The sequence below is a fragment of the Aphelocoma coerulescens genome, chromosome 2, assembly GCF_041296385.1.
Source record: "Aphelocoma coerulescens isolate FSJ_1873_10779 chromosome 2, UR_Acoe_1.0, whole genome shotgun sequence".
NCBI classification, from domain to species: Eukaryota; Metazoa; Chordata; class Aves; order Passeriformes; family Corvidae; genus Aphelocoma; species Aphelocoma coerulescens.
In genome coordinates this window covers 114,474,895-114,495,293 of record NC_091015.1, presented here as the reverse complement: position 1 = coordinate 114,495,293, position 20,399 = coordinate 114,474,895, and the positions used below count along the sequence as shown (strand labels likewise).

At 42.5% G+C, this 20,399-nt stretch overlaps 1 long non-coding RNA gene across 1 annotated transcript; it reads left to right on the top strand.

Moving 5' to 3' along the window:
- Positions 1-767: 767 nt before the first annotated feature.
- Positions 768-19,595, top strand: LOC138105875 (uncharacterized). The gene is made up of 3 exons (XR_011148758.1): positions 768-1,005; positions 17,281-17,410; positions 18,430-19,595. It is a non-coding gene; the product is annotated as an uncharacterized lncRNA (long non-coding RNA).
- Positions 19,596-20,399: the final 804 nt, after the last annotated feature.

Here is a 20,399-nt window from a genome sequence, read left to right as displayed (position 1 = left end):
TGCTTTGGACAATGTGCTGGAAGTTTGTGTAAGGGGCAGGCTGTCCTGCTGCCCTTGCAGGGTCATCATCCTACAGCCATGCTTGTGGCAGAGAGACACAAGCAAGCACACTGAATGGTTAAAGGCTGGCCTGCAAGGCCAGGAGCTGGGCAACTTGGCAACAAGAGTCATGCCGGCTGGGAGGGCCATGTCCCTGTTAGCCCTATTCAGAAACTGCCATCTCACTTTGCAAACTCTCTGAGGGTTTGTTGTGAGCCTTCTGTGGCAGTGACGTGCACCTGGGCTCATAAACACTATGTACCACCTATGAATCAGCACTGATATGATTAAGTCTTAGTGAATGATTTTTTTTTTTTTCCAGACAGATAAAAGATTCCTTACAAATCTATTTCAGGTGTAGTTCCAGTATATTTTCCATACTGAATACAGCTACAGATTTCCGATCTTACCAAAAACAAAGGTGCCACAAGGGCTGTGTACAAGGACAGGTAGCAAATAGTGCTGCAAATCCCAAATAAATGTCATCATAAATATCTGTTGATTTTGGAGCCGTGTAAAAATGACAACTGAGCTCAGGTTCAGCAAAAAACAACAAAAAAGTGTAAGCTTCTAAAAGAAAAAAACCTTGTGTATATATAAAACTTTTCCTGGGATTGTGATTTTTCCAAAGTGCTGTGAGTTGAAAGTTATTTTTCATTCAACAGCTACAGCTGTGACTCCAGCTGTCCCTCCTGAATGTTATTTGATTCAGAAAGCCTTTCATGCTGAGGACTGACCTTTCAAAGGGATTCATATTGTATGTTACCCCTTTTTGTGCTTCATTATGTATATGCTGATGAGCTGAGGGTGGTGGCCTGGTGATAAATTGCTAGCAAGTGATAAATTGCTAGATAACCTACTCATTAGCTGGAAGACTTGTATGTAAAGTAGAGAAGAAAGAAATGTGAAGAGCAAGGACTGGTAGTGGAAGCTGGTGAGAGGTCCTGTAGAACAGGATTAAAATGAGTGAGTCTCAACCTGACTATATGAGTGGATGTTGCATGTAGTTCATGCTGCTTTTTGGAAGGGATGGCTGGACATTCCCACCACAACTGGAAAGTTTTCTTCTTTAGCTCTTTGCACATGTGAACTTTTGTGCTTAGGAGTGTGCAAATAGATTGCTCAGCCTGTGTGTATCTCTGTAAATCTGTGCTATTATAATCTTAAAATGAATAGCAACGCTGCCTGCTATGTGGAAAAAACCTCTCTTCCTTGGGCAAGCAAGGGGTGGGTATTTGGTTGATGCTGACTCCAGTGTGGCTTGAGATGCAGTTTGATATGTAAGGCCAGGCAGTACAGTAGTGCCACCTTCCACCTAAGGAAGGCTCTCTTCCTTGTTGAAGAAACCCTTCATTTTAGTAAGACTGCAGAGTGCACTGGGGTTGATCGTCCTTTCCTGCCCAAGGTAAAAGCATTGCACTTGTTTGTTACCTGTGAATGCTGGTAAAATACCTGGAGATAAATCTTGCAGTTTCTGGCACTAAATTTTGGAGTTGTTGAGACAGCAAATGCTTTTCAAGGTGTGCACAGCTGGTGGAAGCCACCCCTCTGCCTTAGCTGGCCAAAGCTCATATTTAGTGCCTATCAAAACTTAGTTCTTGAAAACTGCCCCCTGAGGGAAACAATTAGCTGGGCTTTCCTGAAATGGATAAGTGCAAATGGGTCAATTTAATTACTTAATGTAGCATCTTCCCATGTAGGCATTGAGGATTTCTCTTCTCTAAAACTGTTTCTGACAGAACTAGGATTTCTGGTCAATCAGGGCTGGCAGTCACTGTGAAATTATCTGTGTTTTTGCTGGTATTGGAGTGAGATTGTTCTCTTGCCATCGTTTTTTGGCAGCACAAGCTATATGTGCAAAAGAGACAATACTGGAGTCAGACACAGACTTATGGATCCTCTGTGGCTGTCTCCACACCTATGAAAAGAAAATGCACGATATTAGCAATGACGCACCAACTTTGGGAAGTGTTCCAGGAGCTGTCCCTGAAGCATCCAAGGGAGATAAGAGTTAAGTGTATGCTCCAGGAAACAGAAGGGCAAACACAAAAAGCATGTCAAGCCCAGGTAGCCAGTCTGCAAGGATGCTGTGCACAGAATAAGGATGGGAGGAACCACAGCAGATATGGTGGGCTTTCACAGCTTTGTCTGCAGTGGGAGATTAATCTAGACTTCTGTACTGCGCCTACAATACAAGGCTGGGATCAGGTAACCGCCTACCTCTTTCTGCAGAGGTTCCCATCTGCAGTGACTGTAGCGTGGAGGAGTTTGTACCATCTGCAATGGACCATCATGAAACAGTCTAAGCCACAGAAAACTGTTTATTTAGCTATTGAAGCGCTGGTACTTGACAGCAAATACTTTTATTTACAGTCAGTGCGTCAACAGCTCACCAGAGGAAACAATGCTTGTTCTCCAGACAGTGATTTGGAAGGTCCATCACTGCAAAACTTTAGCACTATTCACACATGGATATGTGGTGATAGTAGTGTTTTATGCCCAAAGTTATTTTAGTGCTGCAGACAGCTGTATTTCAAATTCTTGGGCCGCGGAGTAACATTGTGAGCAGTTAGTAATATATTAATGTAGATCAAAAAATACTTCTGAATATCTGTTGGGGCCTTCCCCCTGCCATGTGGTCCTGGGAGAGGGGCCCTGGGGGGGAGGCACGGGGTTTCCCTGCCCCTGGTCAGCCTCGTTCCCCATTGGTTGTTTTGTGTTCCCCTGGGCGGGCAAGGACCTTCGGGTCCCATGACTGAGCAGTTCCTCGGCAGAGCCCTGGCCATGCGGCTGGAGAAATAAACATCTTTGAAACATCTATCAAGGATAAGTCCATATATATTTCTTTTACACGGGCCTCATTGTTTGATACGCGTGTTGCAGTATCCACACGGTAACTAATATCTGTGCCTAGCAAACACTGTTGGTAGGGTGAGGGGGAAGTGGCACTGAGGACTTGTAACAGCCAACTTTCCAGACAGTCTCTTGTACCATTCAGTAAAGGGTCACTAATACCAATTTTTATTACTATTTTCTAGTTGTGTACAAAAACATCTTAAACCCCTTCAAAAACCTTTAAGTGAGATACAGTTTGAAGAGAGGCTTTTTTTTTTGTTTTCCCAATACAGCAATGGAAAGAACTGAAAGGGGAGAAGCCAATAAAATGACAAGGTTTTTGCGTGATCCAGTGGAGGGGTTTTCAGCCACTGGGAGCTGGCAGAAGGGGGTTTTACCCCTCGCGTGCTGACACAAAGAAGCCTGGAGGTCAACACTGAAACCCCTCTGGAAGGCAGCACTCAGTGCCCAACACACAATGAAAACGGGGCAGAGCTCCTCACCCAAAGGGGCTGTATCCTTCTGTCGCTGTCAGGCAGGCACACAGGCGAAGGCAAAGAAGTAAAGAGAGGGGACTCTCCGTATGTGCTCCACGCAGGTTTATTCCCATGAAAAGACAGGAACAAAGAGGCCAATTGGTGGGAGGGTTCAGGGATTTATACTGGGTACAGAATAGGTGGGGAAAGGGATGTCAGCCAATGGGATAGAGACAAGCAGGTGGGATTGACAGGAAGGGAACCAATGGGAACAACACATAGGAGGGACTCAGGGAAGGATCCAATGGGGCGTCAAGGAACAAAGAACTTTCTAGAACTAATACATATTAAAGAAGGAAAATGAATATACATAACTTCATACATAACACAGGAAGACAAAGTATTAACCAATCAGGGGAAAATGTGCAAAAGGCAAAACAAGGGAGTCATGGGTTCTCACCATGACTGCAAAGTTACATGCTAAACTTGGGTTGCTGACCACCACAGCTGGTTGTCTGAGTTCTCCTCAGGAGAAAAAGGAGCTGCAGCCACCTGCACTGCTACAATCCGAGATAATCTTCATCTGAAAATTAGAAGCGGGAACATCATGTTAAGAATAGGGTGAGAACAATTGCTTTGAGGATGAAAGGACAGAAAGTGGTTTCCAGACCTCAAAAATGATACTGTGGACTCCCACTCTAAGTCAGTATACTTACAGCAGTACAGTACGTGCTGTAGAGGTGGGAAGAATGGTAGGTAGGAGGAATAGGAATAAATTACCAATATCAGAGGAGGTGAGTACTTGTTCTAGATTGTGTAAATCCATGCCAGGTAATGTCTCCTTGTACATCTATCTTTTGATGAAAATAACATTTTAAGAACTTCCTGCTCTCTTCCCATCCACAGAGCACTATTTACCACACACCCCCCTCGTCTCCTTCCTCTCCGCCTTGGTTGGGCTACACTGATGTTTAGGAGGCCACTGTGGAACTGGACGAGTGAATTGATCAGAAGCCTTTAAAAGTCCTTGCCAAAAAAAGCATAAATCATCCCTGTTCCTGAGCTAGTGGCCCCTACCTATGTTTGCAAGGTACTATTACTTCCAGTCCAAAGTCTCTGTGTGGAGCTTGCACATTCTTCCTCAGCCTGGATCTATCTTATGGTGCCAGCACAAGGTGCAGATAAGCCTGGTTTATCCCATGTGCTGGCCACAGAGTTGTCCATACAGATCCTGACTGGCTTTGTAAGATCAGGCCCATCTTCTATTAAAGGCACCTTAAATTATCCCGCTTTCCTGTGCTTAAGGGTTCTCCTGACAGAACTTCTTATTGGGACATCTTTTCCTTAGAACTTTGCTAAGTAGTAGGGACATATATAAATACGCACATAATCCCAGGACTGGAAGCTTTGTGGGCGCTGTGCACACATGCCAAGCCTGTCAATGGGAGTTATGAGTATCCCATGAAAATAAGCAGCATCACAGTAGCAGGCAGTGATCTGGTAGTCCATACAAGGTGGGATTTCTTCTGCCCCTCCTCATCCCCATTTAAGGTTCCTCAAAGTAAAAGATACATTGATAGTTATATTTTTGCTGTTTTCATCAGCAATTCAACTACATGAGTTTCAGCCGGCTTAATATAAAATTTTTGTTGGTAACTTGTTTTGAGAGGTTGTCACCATTTTTTTTAAATGACAAAATCTATAAAAAACTTGATACCTTTAGAAATACAATATCTACAGAGAAAAGCCCCCATATGAAGTTTGCTCAGGGTATTTCAAAGAAAACATGGTTATTGCAGTAACTGTTGATCCAAAACACTTCACATGTGGGAAAGTTTAGCTGAAGAAAGAACAGTTCATGCATATAAAGATAGACATCTATAAAAATAGGTATATAACTTGACCATTTAAACTCCTAATCATGAGTTTAAATAGTGAGGTCTAGCTCATTTCCTTTTCCCAGTATTTCATCTGCAGATTTATGGGTATAAACTCTAGGAGAGAGATCCAGTTTACGTGTTCTATTCTGCTCCATCTGGCCTTTTAAGAAGGCTCACACTCAAGGTGGTTATCTCTTGGGATGGTACATCTTCATATGGTGGTGATAGCTTGTTTCCTTTTAAAGTATTTTTCTACGGTGGTTCTGTGTTTTAGAGGAGCCAATTAAAAGCATGCTCTTGGCAGTACATGACTAGCTTTTTCAGCATATTATTAGCTTATCAAGGCTGGAACTTGCTAGATAAGCTCTGTTTCAGTATAAGCCTAGTCATGCCTCTGAGGCTTTTAAATGCGCTGTAACTTAATGCTGACTATCAATAGTATACTAGTTTCTAAACTAGGATTTAAACACTGGAAGATTTGGATTTTTACTGGCTTCACTAGAAAGTTATGAAGAATTACATGCCAGAACTTAATTTATTTTTTTTTCTTCAAGTTTAGGCCTTATTTTAAGAATTCTATATTGGCTTCATGCTGAGGTCTATGTGCACAAAAATTGGTGCATGGGGAACCATATCCTGCCATGGGGCAGCCCCCAAAATCTTTGCTGCCCCGGGTTAAGAATTGGGGTGGATGTGTGGGGGCCTCACCTTGTGCAAAAACTGGCCCTGACTCACATGTAGATGAGCAACCATTGCTCTCCAGTGCTCTTTTGGCTTGGGATGTTGAAAAAGAGCTGAGTGGTGTGTCCAGGAATAGGATGTTAGAGTGGATTCCACAGCAGGACAGAGATAAGGGACTGGGAAGGGCTGGGTGGCTGCTGCTGCTGGTAATGTACTTGGCTGTGACATCATCTAAGTAAAGGATTTCCAAACCTGTATGTCCAATATAAGGGCATGTTAAAGGATCTTGGGATGTAAAGTACACTTTTGCCACAGCTGTGCTAAGATCCTTCAAGCCAGAGCCCACTTCGTGCCATTTGAATATTTCATACCTTTCTGGTTTTAGTTTAGTTTATTATCTGCTTCCAGCTGAGTCACATGAGTGTAAACAGATCAGTTTGTCTCTGAGAATATGATTCCAGAAAACTGGGAGAGGCAGCTCAGTCCAAAATACCATGTGCAGAAATGAAGATTTTAAAACTCACATAAGGTTGACCAATTTTATACCGCTCCTTTTTCCTCTCATGTTTTTCTTGGGTAAGTGTATAATTTTCTGGCACAAAGTCTAATTTGTTGAATGGATGCTGACATGGCAGCAATGTTCCTCAGCACACCCCAATTTCGAAAACAAGAAATGGCCTATTTCAAAGTAATGCAGATATTCACAAGCTTGTGCCACCAAAATCAATGCGGAGACCTAAGCTCTAAGAAAAGTTAGTTGTAAAATACTTTGGGTCCTTGAGAACTTTACCGTCAGACTTTCTCTTGTTAATGTTGTTGCCATAGATTTGCAGCCAAAGCAAAACTGGCTATAACTGCCACAAGAGCCAACCTTGCATCAGCTCAGCTCCACAGCAGTTCACAGGACCATTGCCTTAGTTCATATTTTCTGTAGTTTGGTCAAGCGGCTGCCTGGTTGCAGCAATTTAGGAGCTCAACAGATGACAACTCAGTACAGAGGCAATGCTGGAAAATGTCAGCACTTGGAACAGGGACAAGAAGCAAGTTGGGGATTAGGAAGCTGCTAGAAGTGCTGATGAAGCACCAATTTCTCTGCTTTTCAGATTTGTCTTTCAGGCTTGTGCTACTTGTGAGGAAGAGCAGATGACCAGTTCTGCCCCTTATTGGGAAAGGCACAGGAGGAGTAAAATATCAACAGTCACAATACACAGAGGTGTACAGACATCCTCTGATTCTCTGATTACCGTGGTGAAGCTCACTGAAACAAACTTATGGACTGCAGCTGTACACCTGCTCAGCATTGTGCCCTGGCCTTCAGGCAGTAGGATCATGGTCCTCGGGATGACTGCCATGATCCATATATTCTTGAGTAAATAGTTCTTAATTCCTCTTCTGGATAACATATGACTAACATTAGTGGGACACCCAGTTACTACTTGGAGCACAGTCAAAATTATCTTTCTTACCACTTTGCTTTGAATCCTCCCATTTTTCTGCTTCATCTAAAATTTCCTCTCCCTACATTTCATGGCTTCTTCTAGGCAGGCATGCTCTAAGCATCAGATCTCCTCAGCATGCCAGTGTATCAATCTACTTTGTTCATGCATTAGTGACAGGATACCATCCATTTCTCTCATCCTACTGCTGCTCTTTCCTTCAGCACTGCCTTTTACAAAAATGCCATACTTCTGACCTTTCCCAAAGAAGTCTGCAGCCTGCTGTGTTTGTCTGTGGTTAACTTAAAGCATGCTGAAACAGTGGGGTCCGAGTCCCGCTTTGGTTTTTTTTAATCTGGACACTCAGTGCAGTGAACTTTAGATACAAATTGGGATATTAGTGAGACATATCTTAACTTCTTGACTGGAAATTAGTCACCTTGCTTAATGCCTTCAATAATATGACTCAAAACCATTGAGCTCAGATAATGCCTTTGGGCTGATCCAGACTGTGAAAAAACCCCAAAACATTTGGGATGGAAAGTTGTCCAGACTGTTCTCTTCTTAACATAGCTGCTTGTATTTGGAATAAAATATGATGGCTGTAATTTAAAATGTGATCTTTACCTTTTGTGCCTCCAATTCCCAACTCCATCCTGCTGCAGCAGGAAGGGGGAAGGGAAAGGGGAACAAGGGAACAATGTCTGATTTGGGAGAGTCTCCATGGGGATGAACTGAGGAGTGTGATTCCTAAATTATGACATCTGCAGTCACAGCTGAGAAACTTCCTGTGTAGAAGACAGCTAGTTTTCAGAAGTCAGTTTCTGAGCTTTTGACCCATTTAGAAGCTTCAGACAGTGGGTGTTTCCAGTATGAAAAATGTGTGCATGGTATTTTTGAGCAGTCTGCTTGCTGATGAGCTGTTGTATCACAAACAAAGCTGCCTAACTGGAGCAGGTTCTTGCAGCAAGGCTTTCAAATAGGTGTCATTGTGACCCAAGCTGTGGTGGCAGCAGCAGGGACTGGACGAACTTTGCATGGTTTTCAGTCTAGAGTCCAGATTCTGACTAATCCCTGCATGGGTCCTGGTATCCAAATGACGAGGTGTTCTCAGTCCCAGCTGGGTACACTGCATATCTTCTTTCCAGCCTTGTGGGCTGAGGGAGGGAAGAGTGTGAATTGAGTGTGACTCGGATAAGAATTAGGCCCTTAAATGGCTTTATCAAACTGTGGGAAAGCAATAGTGTTGCCAAGCAGAGGAGGTACTGAAGGGTCATCACACTAAATATGTCCTCCATTTCAAAGCAGAGGAAGGCCTTTGTGTTGGCAATTCCATTCTCCTGACCAAAACAGAAAATGGCATGGCAACTTTCCCTTTCTTGGTTCCTTTCAGGTGCTTGCACATTATGTGTTAAGGATATGCGTAGGAAAATTTGCTACACTATCTATAGACTTAGTTTCTTTAATCCATGCAGTTATGGGCATATTGAATTTGAGGATTGACCCTGGTTTTTCTGTAGTTCTGGATTTTCTATTTGATGTGGTTTTGAAAAGTACTAGTAAATTCTTGCAGAAATCTTTTGTTTCTAACTGTGGCTCATGGATATTCTCCAGGCAGAATGGCAAAACTTGGCCTGAACTTTCTCCTCCTGCTTCTGTTAAAGATTGGTTGACCCTTCTTGGTTTACATTGCATTTGAGCTATGGTGTTGGAAGAAGTCCATTCTGTACACATATAATCAAGGCTTTTCACCAAACTTCCCCATAGTGTGTTCCAGCAGAAATTAACTATGGCCACTTCAGGCATAACCCACATGTGGCAGTTGCGGGTAGTGAACAGAATGTTAAACATCTCCTACAGAGAGAATCATGACACAGACTGCAGTCTCATTAAGTCCCTTGTACTCTCCCACTTTTATTTTGTCCATTTAAATTCCCCTGAAGAGGGAGTATCAGCTTTCCAGAAGAGAAGAAACACTGACTACTTACTGAGCAACAGCTGAAAGCTATCATTTTTAAACTTACAATTTCTTTTGACATTGAATGCTTATACTGGAAGACACATTTTTCACTACAAACTATTTCTATTTTGCTTTGTAGAGAAGAAGAAATGATTAAAGCAAAAGCTGTTCCCAGTTTACAATCACTTCTTCAAGATGGTAATAATAATTGACCTTAGGTTAGTCCCTATATAAATTATATTTGAAATTGTGTAAGTTGCAAAGAAGCACAGCCGGACTGTCCCCAACACATATTTTCCAAGAGAAAGTTACGTCAGGTTTGAGTAAGACACAGAGTGAAACTTTCTTTGGTTCTTAAAAGCTGGTGCCCTAAACAGAAATCAAGCACTTGTGCCCCATATGTTACAAGCATAATGTTTTGCTAGTCCTTAACAAGAAAAGTATTATGCTTAATCTGAGGCTTTTCTAAAGTCTTTTTTTTGGCAATTACACTATGGAAGGGAGCAGCTGAAATAATAATAAAACTTTATACTTGCAGGGAACTTTCATCTGGGAATATCAAAATAATTTATAAGCCTAGTTAAGTCTATCTTGATATTTTCCTAGGATCCTGCTTTCCTGTGGCAATTGGTAAGCCAGGAATTTTGCCCTGGTTTAGCAGAAGGGTGAACTGGGGCACAGAAAGGGTAAACAACCCTTGCAGGGTTACTGCAGCTGATCACGGAGGGTTAGCCAAGATTCATGCACACAGAGGTGGTATTTATGTGATGGGTTTGGGTTACTTTTTGGTTTCTTATGGTAGGGAGGTTCTCACTGCCAAGAGCCTTTCCCCTATCAGTGAGGAATATCCAAGTCCTAAGGATCTGCCTCTGGGTGCTGGTAGCTGCCTGCCTCCCTCTTAATTTCATTCATTCACAAGGGTCACTCACTAGCTTCCTTTCAGATGCCCAAGCCCCTCTCTTCCTCATGCCAGAAAATTGGGCTCTGCAGCAGGCTCTGCCCATTCCCAGCAAGGAGCCCAGCTGGGACATGGAGCACCCTAGTGACAGACTCCCAAACAGCCACATTTACAGGGGAGGCAAAGATGCAGCTGCTGAAAGCATAATGCATCTTCTTGTTTCTAGTAAGCATCCTGAGCTACCTAGAGAACAGCAATCCTTCAGTTATATGTAATGAAGGTCCACCTCCTGATGCTAAATCCCTAGATGAGAAGAAAGGGTGAAATCTCCTGGCCAGTTGAATTTGGGACCACTCTAGGGAGTCTGTCAGCCACTAAAGAGACACATTTTCAAAACGTAGGGGTGGCTCTGATGTGTGAGATCTTCATGTGTCTCTCTTGAAACAAGCTGACCTCTTGTTCCAAACAGTTCCTTTCTGTCTGGAGCTGCAAATACATCTTCTTTAACATGAATATATTTTCACAGGCTATAACTCAAACAACTCTTCTTCATTAAGGGAGAAATTCCCCATCTTTCATGGCAGAAAGGTTGTAAAAGCACAAGGGTACTCCCTGAGCTAACCTTGGGTCTCTGTGGATGGTCTGTGCTGGATGTAAAGCAGAAGCCACATTGTGTGCTCTGGATGGAGAAATTTTCCTGGTTACTCTCATTTCTGCTGCCCATGTGAAATCTAACTGTGAAAGCACTAGCTGGGAAATAGAAATCTATACATTTATAATAAACCTTTAGGCAGGTGCCAATGCCTAGTCTTATGGATATTTGCAAGAAGAATATAAACTTTATTTGTTCAATTTCATGTGTGTTGGGCAGAAAGTGTTTTAAGGACTAAATCAAGGGGTGAAAAAAAGGACTCTGCTTTGTAGCTCATTGTCAGTCACTCACAAGGATTATTAATTTTTTTAACAGAGGTTCCAATAGCATTTTTTAAAAGCACCTTTTTCCTTTCTGGGATGCAGCATATAGGCCCTTAATTGTAAGAGTATCAGATTTTCCATCCCATGCTGCTAATTTTCCTTAAGTGCTGCCTTCTTGCCCCAGTTTATAGCTGAGATTTTTGGGGAGGAGGCATGGTTTAGAGAGTACAGTGTAAAGCTCTGGAAACCTGCCAGAGTGTGGGAACTGGTCTGGGACACCAGGACTTTTGGAGGATAAATAAGTTGCTCAGTCAGGTAATGGGGCACTGAAAATAAGCATTTGCCTTTAAAAATCTGGATTTAGACCACACCCCCAGTTATAAGAGATCTCAAAACAGAAAATAGCATTTGCTTTGCTGGAAGATACCATGCTATTGATTCAGAACTGAAACACCACAACTCCACCAAAGAAAAGGCAAATCATGTATCTGCATGGCTCATATTCAGGAACAATCAGGGGTTTATTTATTTATTTTTTTACTATTATCTTTGTTTTTCCAGTGATTCTGTTCAATTAACATGACTAGATGTACAGATCCCGATGTCATTATTGGATTCCAAAAAAAATAAAAATAGCAGGTGCCGAGCAGACTTGCAGATCTTCCAGCAATTTTATTCATTAATGAACTCCAAATACACCCAAAGCAAACACATGTACAGAAGGCTTAAATCCAGATCTGTTGAAGGAATTCCAGTTCAGGACATTTTATTAACCTCCAAATAACTGATTGTGCTTCAGCTCTGCACGTTTTGATTTGTCATTGCTCAAAAAAATTAACATGCAGCTCAGATGCCTGGTTGAAATATTTTGTGAAAGTGAATGATCAAAAGCAGGTCAAATGCCTCATTCTATCTTGCTCAAACATGTTCAAAGCCAGAATAATTCCTAGCATTTGGTTAACTTCATGTATGCTTTCTGTCTTTTGTTTTTTAAAATCTCTGTAGAAGAACATCACAATCTGTGAATTCCAGGACATAAACATGTACATACACAAATTAATTGTTAGTTACGATGTGCACAAAACACTAACAAACCAGTATACTGAAAAAAATCCTTTTATGGGTTGTTACCTGCTTGAAGAGCATTATTACAGTATGAAACTGAGATGTTAGTTTAAGTTAGAAGGAAAATTCTCATGCAAAATGAATAATGCAGAGTCTCACCTTGCTGTAGCTGAGACGGGTTTTGGTGTGAAGGTCCACACAAACTGGGGATGTTTGTATTAGAAGTATCATTATAGTCTGGCTTTTCTTCAGCAGGTGCTCATGGCAGTGAAGGACAGAATCCTCTGACTGTTTCCTAAATTTCATTCTCTTAATGGAAGTTAAGCCAATTTGCAAATAATTTTGCTGCTGTTGATCACAATTTTACAAGATTTTTGAGTGCAGAAGGTCTTTCTGGTATGTGTGGAAAAGTGCCTTCAACATGTACCTTTAATGGTCTTAGGAAGAAGGTAATTAAAACCACATACTTTATAATGAGCAATGTAACTTTAAATCAGAAAACTTTCATATGTCTTTGGTTCTTTTACCATTAACTGTTTTTCTTTGAAATCTGCTATAATTTCTGGGAAAACACTAGTCTTTTGTAGAACGACAAGGAACTGGGATTTTGTAATCCTTCTAAGTGCTGTTAAAATTATTTCCCACAATTGTTGTTTTCTTTAGGATGACTAAATGTCCTTATTATCATTGTGTCCCATATACATACCAATCGTCTGTAATAACTTGGTTGGCAATCAATGCCTTTTATGGAAGGTTTTTTTTATGTTTAGTTGTAGTCTCACCTTTCATGTGGATGATACATCTTGGCTATATTTTTGACCAATGTGTATTTTGGTTTATATGTTTATATGCATATGTGTGGGACTGATTTTTAGTTTGATGATCACTGAATGTGTGGTAAAACTAATTACTTTCACTGTTTCTTTTGACTCAAATATTTAAAAAATTTATGGTACTTCAAAGTGACTAATGTTTGGTTTCTGTTTAGAATGAAGTTTTGAGCCAACTTTTTATTCTTCCCCCTCTCTCCTCCCCCAACCTACCTGCCTAATACCTGAGCCATTTAACCATGTGATTAATGTAAAATAAGGATCACCCAGGATTTCACTATCTGTAAGGTGAATGATATTCTCCAAACATAATATAGTTGGAGACTTGCTCTTCACATGTGGTGGTTTTCTTTTTTTTCCTCTGAGTGTACTGTATGATCTATTCATGAGGGACTAGTGAGACTAACACAGTTCCCTGCAGGGCTCTGGTTTGATGATTATTTTATTTTTAGGGCATTGTTATTGACATTGGCTAGCATTACTCATAGCCTTTAATCAAAAGGAAGAAGTGATAAAGACATCTTTACGATAAGCCCGTATGTGATAAGCATGAGAAATATGGAAAAAGATTAAAGACCTAGTATCTTGGCCTCAGAGAAAAGAGTCTTTGTCCTGTTAAAAATAAAGTTGACCAGATGTGCTCATTTAGGCATGGCAGCTCTCATTTTCTCATCAAACACATCACTGGTTAGGCTTTTAAAATCAAAACCTTAATTTTTACTTTCTGAATTTGAGATCCCATAATATTTTTTACACTGCTGTGTGACCGAGTTATGGAAGGCACTTCAGCTTGTGCCTTTCTTCCTGCAGGTGTATAGCCAAAACAGGCTGGCAACTAAGTATGTCCTTCAATTCCTCACTGAATCAGGGCTTCAAGTGACAAAGTTTGTCCCTTGCTGAGCTGTTTCTGTGCATGAACTTCTTTGTAGTTGCACTGAAGTGAGGCAGGTCAAAAAAAAAAAAAAAAAAAAAAAGAAACAGCTGTAGGTGCAATTGTCCTATCACATAACCTGTACAATCACTCCACCTCTACATCTATTGCTCTAAAAGTGCCTAAAGAGTTAAAAAACCAAACTGATAAAAATTAAAGGAAATTAAAATTAAAGTGAAATACCAACCAGGCCACCTGCCCCTGCAGCACTCACCCACAGGGCTGCATATGCTTGACACTGCTTGAGGATGAGGTTTGTCAGAAGCAATGGCATATGGCAGGGAGGATTCTTCACTCACATGTTCAAGGTTCGTGCGGTTAACCGAGCTCTTCTACTTCAGGGTCAGACACAGCTTGAAAGAGCATTTTCTCATTAGGTTTTACAGTTTAGGGCAGACTGAACATACTGGCCCTCAGGACTGCTGAGAGGTTAAATTTGAGACTGGGATTTTAATAGGAATATTTGCATACAACTGTGTGCTCTGGAATGAAGACTTATTTTTCATTCAGCCAGGCAGCTGACTCTGTAGGTTCCTACTCTAAGTACAGAGAAGAAAAGGGGAAAGCTCTAAGAACTACATGTCAGGACAGCAAAAAACATCTGAACACATCCTAAAATAAGGCTTTTGGTTATGTACCAGGCACTTAGGCCATCACTGTGACTGTATTATGCTGACACTCAGTGAATTCCCACCCTGTTCTGCATTTTTTAAGCAGAACCACAATCCTAGGAGAATATATATTATTAAGGTTTTTTTACTCTTTTTTTTTTTAATGCAACCATTGTCTGCTTTTGAATGCTCTTTATGGGAAGTAAGTCTATCATTCAAATGCCTTTTTGCATAGGGTACAGCTGTCTTTTCTTGTATATCATGAAGCATTACTGGCTTTTGCTGGAAGAGCATAATGAAAGAGATGTTTGGGTTATACAAGTTTTTAAAAAATAATTTTATTACTGTTAAGTGGAAGCACTTTTAATGCTTTCATACCCTAGATGGGAGTTATCAGTGTTGACAGAAAGCCTAAAGGGGTGGAGAAAACAGTAAATAGTCTTTTAAACTGAAAGTTTATATATGTATCCAAGCACCTAGCAGCTCTTTGATACTGATAGTTTATCTTCAAGTCATAAGAACAGCCACATGGCTGCATCATCTTACCTGATGAAATCCTATTCAATTCTTTACCACTATGTCCCAATGTTATGGAAGGGAGAGGCAGGGAGATGTTTTATGAATCCTTCAGCAGTGTTTCACATCACTCATTCCCAGATGGTGGAAGAGCTGGTGGTGGTCTGTGACGCCAAGGGCCATGCTCATTTTGTGCATCAGCACTGGAAGGGCTCCACTGCTATACTTCAGGTCCCTTCCCATCCTTCAAACTGCCACAGAGACACAGTATTTTCCCTTCACTGGGCCTTGCTGTGCAAAATGCATCCTTTGTTGCATGGCAGGTTGCTTGGTGGCCTGCTGCAGCCCCAGCCTGCACGTCTGTGTGATGGTTTGCAAAGGAAACAAGGCATGTAGAACCCATCACCCACCCACATCCAGTAATTGGCTTGACTTCTTCAGACCCTTGTATAGTTAGGAATGGGGGTGAGTAAAGATGAATGGTGTCTTTGGTGGTCATTCAAGTACAACAGAAAACTCATAGGGGGCAGATGAAGTTTGTCTGGCCTCTGCTGCCTAATGACCTTTTTTCTGGAGAGTGTCATGCTGAATTCATAGCTGTGTCTCTCTGTTTAAACACTGAGTTTCAATTTATTACTTAAGGGACCCTGCCTTAAATTAGAGATGGGTCATTATTTGCCCTTCCTAATGGTAAACTGAACTGTGCACACAAACATATCAGAAACAGCTGGGGGTAAAATGCTTTCTAGTCTGGCAGCCCAGCACTCTATTCTGGTGTCACTTTGATTAACATAAACTGTCTGCGGCCATGGCAGTTAGAGAAAAGTTTGTCTTTATTACCTGGAAACTCAGCAAGACAATTATTATTGTTTTGGTACAGCAGTAGGATGGGAAACTGATAGTCTGTGATGCCCTGTGTTGGGTGCTCTGTGAGCACAAACCAGAAAGTCTGTTTCCATTTCCTGGTGCTTGGAGCAGAGGGCTCTGGCCTCCTTGGCCACAGACCATTTCCAGGCAGGCAGTAGACATCCTCCAGAAATGGCCAGGCAGGGCTCCTAAGAGCCTGTGCTGACTCAAGTGAAAATCCAGCTCAGTATTAAGCACAAGTGAATAGACAGGGCCCTCTGGAGACACAGCCATACTGTTTCCACTTCTTGTTAGTTTTCCTTAGACCTAGGGATATCAATAGGCAATAATATAAATCTGCCCAGTAGCTTTTTCGCCTTGTAGGATCTGTATCTCATTAATTTTTGTTGCCTGGAGAATATATCCACTAAATACCTAGTGGATTAAGCCCAAAAAAGTAAGTATGATAGTCTTGGTTCCCCAAGTATGATAGTCAGTGTTCCCCAGGTAATCCCTCACTTTTTTCTCCATCACTTGGTGAAATGGAGCTACATGTAACTAGAAGGGAGCCATGTGGGAATAAAAGCATCCAAACAACTAAATGTGCTGCTGTTAGGAGCATGGAGGTTGGGCTGAAGGGCCTAAACAAACCTCACTTACTGTAGATAACAGACTGCATATATTACTGTGTGCATTCAACATTTGCCAGCAGAGTTATGAGTTTTCTGGCTGATACACAACTTCTGTTGTTGCATAAGGAATTGCTATAGAAAATCAAGACTAACCCAAGCTGGTGGAGTTTCATTCAGTGCTGGGATTTTCTTGTGATGTGTAACCACCCTTCAAAATTGAGGCTCTATGTTATCTAAGTCACAGCTACCACTTCTGACCCCCCCTCCAGCCCCCACATTTAAATTTGAGCGTGATACCATTCTACAGTCAGAAATGTTTGCAGGTTGGGGTTTTCTTTGGTCTCCTTATATTTACTTGTTTGTTTCCCTATAATGTCATGATTCTGCTTGGAAATATGTTTGGCTACACAGGAAGAGTATCCATTGCAATTTATGCTTCCTGACCTTTTGTGAAGCTAAAATAAATTGCTTTTTGGAAAGAAACCAGAGGCTCTCCTCTGTTCCTTTCAAAGAAATCTGACCTTACAGTTGTTTCTTGTGAAGACAGTAGAAGCTTCTCTTTGAGTCAGAGAAAAGGAAGCAGGAAAGGGTAAAATTTTCCTATGCTGACTTTTTAAAAAAATTCAGATATTACTTGATGAACACAGGGTTTTTCAAACCTTTTCTCTTATTGACAGGGCAGCTTTGCCTGTCATGCCTTGTGCACTTAACTTCTTGTTGCTTTAACAGAGTATCTGGCACCCCCAGCCACTGTACCTGTGTTCACTCTCCTGGAGCCCTGACGTGGCTGCTGCTGTTCCCTCTAATGCATATCCAGAGAGGATGAGAAGCCACAGACAGATTGGACTGAACTGATGAAGTAAGTTCCTGCAAGCCCCTCATGCAGCCTTTGCATGAATTCTTGGAGATACTCTCCCAGCTGCAGGGGTCACGGGCTGGAAGTCAAGCTGCAAGTGCTATACAGCAAGAGGGTATTGCATAGGAAATAGAGGAAATAAATTCCGCCAGCTGATGAGGGATCATCACTCTGGCACTTTTATGGTCTTGGTGATCATGGAGAGGCAAGCACAGCATCAGCTTGCAGCCTATGCTGCTCAGGGGAATTGCTGGAGCCTGGAGGTTCAGGTGCTGTCAGTGTAGGCCTAGATAAGCTCTGATGTCTTCTCTGTGCATCTGATTTCAGCTCCAGCTTTTCCCAGGGAGTGCTCAACTCTGTCCAGGAAAGAAAGTCAGCTGACTTACATATGTAACCTTTTGCTTTTTCAGACTAAGTATATGTGTTTGGAAAAAAATGCTCAGGTGGGCAGTGACCATGAAGTTCTCAATCTTAACCGCGTGCCTATGTCTTATCAAAGTCTGAGGCTCAAGGTTGTCCAAAGCATTTTTAAATTACTCTTTAAAATGAGTAAGTAATGAACCATCCTGCACTTTGTTAGGGAAAACAATGCCATTGGAGGAGACCAGGAAAGGTTCCTTTCTGACAATTCTTTTTAACAACGTGATACAATTTATCTGAAATTTGGGGAACAGCTAGGGACAAGGGGAGAAACACCCCTCCCTTTGGTTAACCTTGCTCGGGAAATGTGAATCACTGAACTAAATAAAGTTTGTAAAAGATGCTCTGAAAATACTATACTACGCCCTATAATTCAGCCAAGAATGAAGGAGGCGGGAAAAGAAAACATCAAAAGTCCCTGGTTTTTTATATTGCTTCCTGGCACATTTCTCTTCCCCCACTTCCCCCTCCTGCCTTCCCATCTTCTTTCTGGTTTTTTTTGTTTCGTTTCTTTTTTTTCCCCCCCCTCTCTATTTTAAAAAAATCCTTTTCATTTTGTAAGGCTGGTACCATAACTTTAACAACACTCTTGTTGTCTACAGATGACAACAATGAGAAATGCCAAAGGAGAAGTGAGTCCTGTAGGGACCAGACGACAACAAAGACAGTTTTCAACATTTTTATTAGGACCTCATGATGTACACATGAAAACTTAAGTTCAGAATATGAACTGCTCTTCAGATGGCGCCGCTTAAATCTGGAGGATGTTAACATTCCTGCTGCATGACAAAGGTCCACCACCCCCTGTGTCGATACTCATCCTGCTCAAAGGGGCAGTAACATCTAAGGATGAACAGAGCCTGGGCACCAAATCCTACTTGAAGGTTACTTTCACAGACTTTTCTTGGGATTTTCTAGCATCCCCTTGCCAGGGTCAGTTTGCCCTTGAGGGCTAGGCTGCCAACCTCTAGCTCTCTGCAGTGCTCCAGCTGTTTCACCATTTCCACACGTTTGGATGTATGCTTTGGCAGAGAGGATTATTAGTGGTAGAGAAGAAAAGGCAGCAGGGAAGAATCTGTCCCTAAAGTATGGAAGCGGGGGTTTCAATGCTGTTTAAACAGCCACTCACGTAGTCAGGTGACATCATGGGGAAAGAGTGTAGACTGTATGGAAAAATCCATCTGTGGTACCCCTGTGCTGGCCTGAGTGGACACTGGGAGCTGGCAGAGGCACGTGGTGGCAGGGTGACAGCGGGTGTTGGGAGGCCCTGGGCTTGTTCCCCCAGGGCTTGGGGCAGCCGAGTGTGAAACCCATCCCTTCAGTGACTGGCATTCAGTCTTGCCTGTTTAATAGAAGTTTAGCAGGGGGAGCATGTGTGGATCACTTGAACGATATTCCTCTGGAGCATGCCTGAATCCTCCCCACTTGCCTAACTGTGAAGAAAGCAGCAAAAGAAACTGAGCTGTCTTCTTTTCCTTTGCTTTCTAAAAAGCCATACTGCTGGGGGGACCACTGCTGCTCTGTGCTTTCCCTGGCCCTGATGGCTGCCTTGTGGGTAGCTCAGAGGGGTAGGGACCCGGGGGTGTGCAGCCTCCTGGGCTTTGCAGGGAGGTGGCAGCTCTCACTGCCAGGGAGGCACAAAACCAGCTTGTCATCTGCTTTTCCGTCTCTGTTTTGCTGCCTGACCCCTTGCCCCGCCTCATAAAAACAAACACGCGCAGCCTGACTTCCAGGTGCTTTGGCTGGTTAAACACCCATCGCAGCAGATGCAGCCAGGGAGGGCTGGGGCCTACGGCAGGATGGGAAGGGAAGGGAAGGGAAGGGAAGGAAAGGGGGTTTTCTCCCCAGGCTACCACAGAGCTCTGCAGCCACTATTTAGCCTGAGGGCTGGACTAACATGCATGAGGCTCAGGCACCCCCTATGGAGCACTGATGACCTTTGGGTCTGTAGCTTCACTGTCCCCAGACCTGGTGCTTTTCCATCTGGTTCCTGCTACTCCCTTAAATCCCTGCTGGCTGTTTAATAGCAGTCAGGGAGTTTCAATGAAGCTGAGGTCACTTTGACTCACCAAATGTCACTGCTTCTAAACTGGAACCAGACTGACCTGCGGGTTGTGTTTCTGCTGGGGGGAACAATGACAAAGTGTCCTCTGACTCCTCATCAGATGTTGATCACAAGCCCACAGCCTGAGCTCAAGGTTTACTTTTTGTGAGGGTCAGTCTCTGCAGTATATATACGAACATGCCCCTGAGTGGACTGCTTTTCTTTAAACGTGGGTTTTACGTCAAAATCCTTATATATTTTGTGGGTTTTTTTGTGTTTGTGTGTACTCACAGTTTGTGTGTACCTGAAGTCCCCAGCCTTTGAATCACCCTGTCTCTGTGATGAATATGTATAAGCTCTCAGTAGCCCAGCATGAGCAAAGAAGCTTCTATATATCTTTAAGGTCAATGAAAGCTGAAAACAGATGCTTGGCTTGCAGATCTGCTGGTAGCACCAAGACGCTGTGGCCAGTTAAGTACTACTGAAATAATCCCCGAGCCTGGCTGTGCTTCCCTCTGTGGCTCTGGC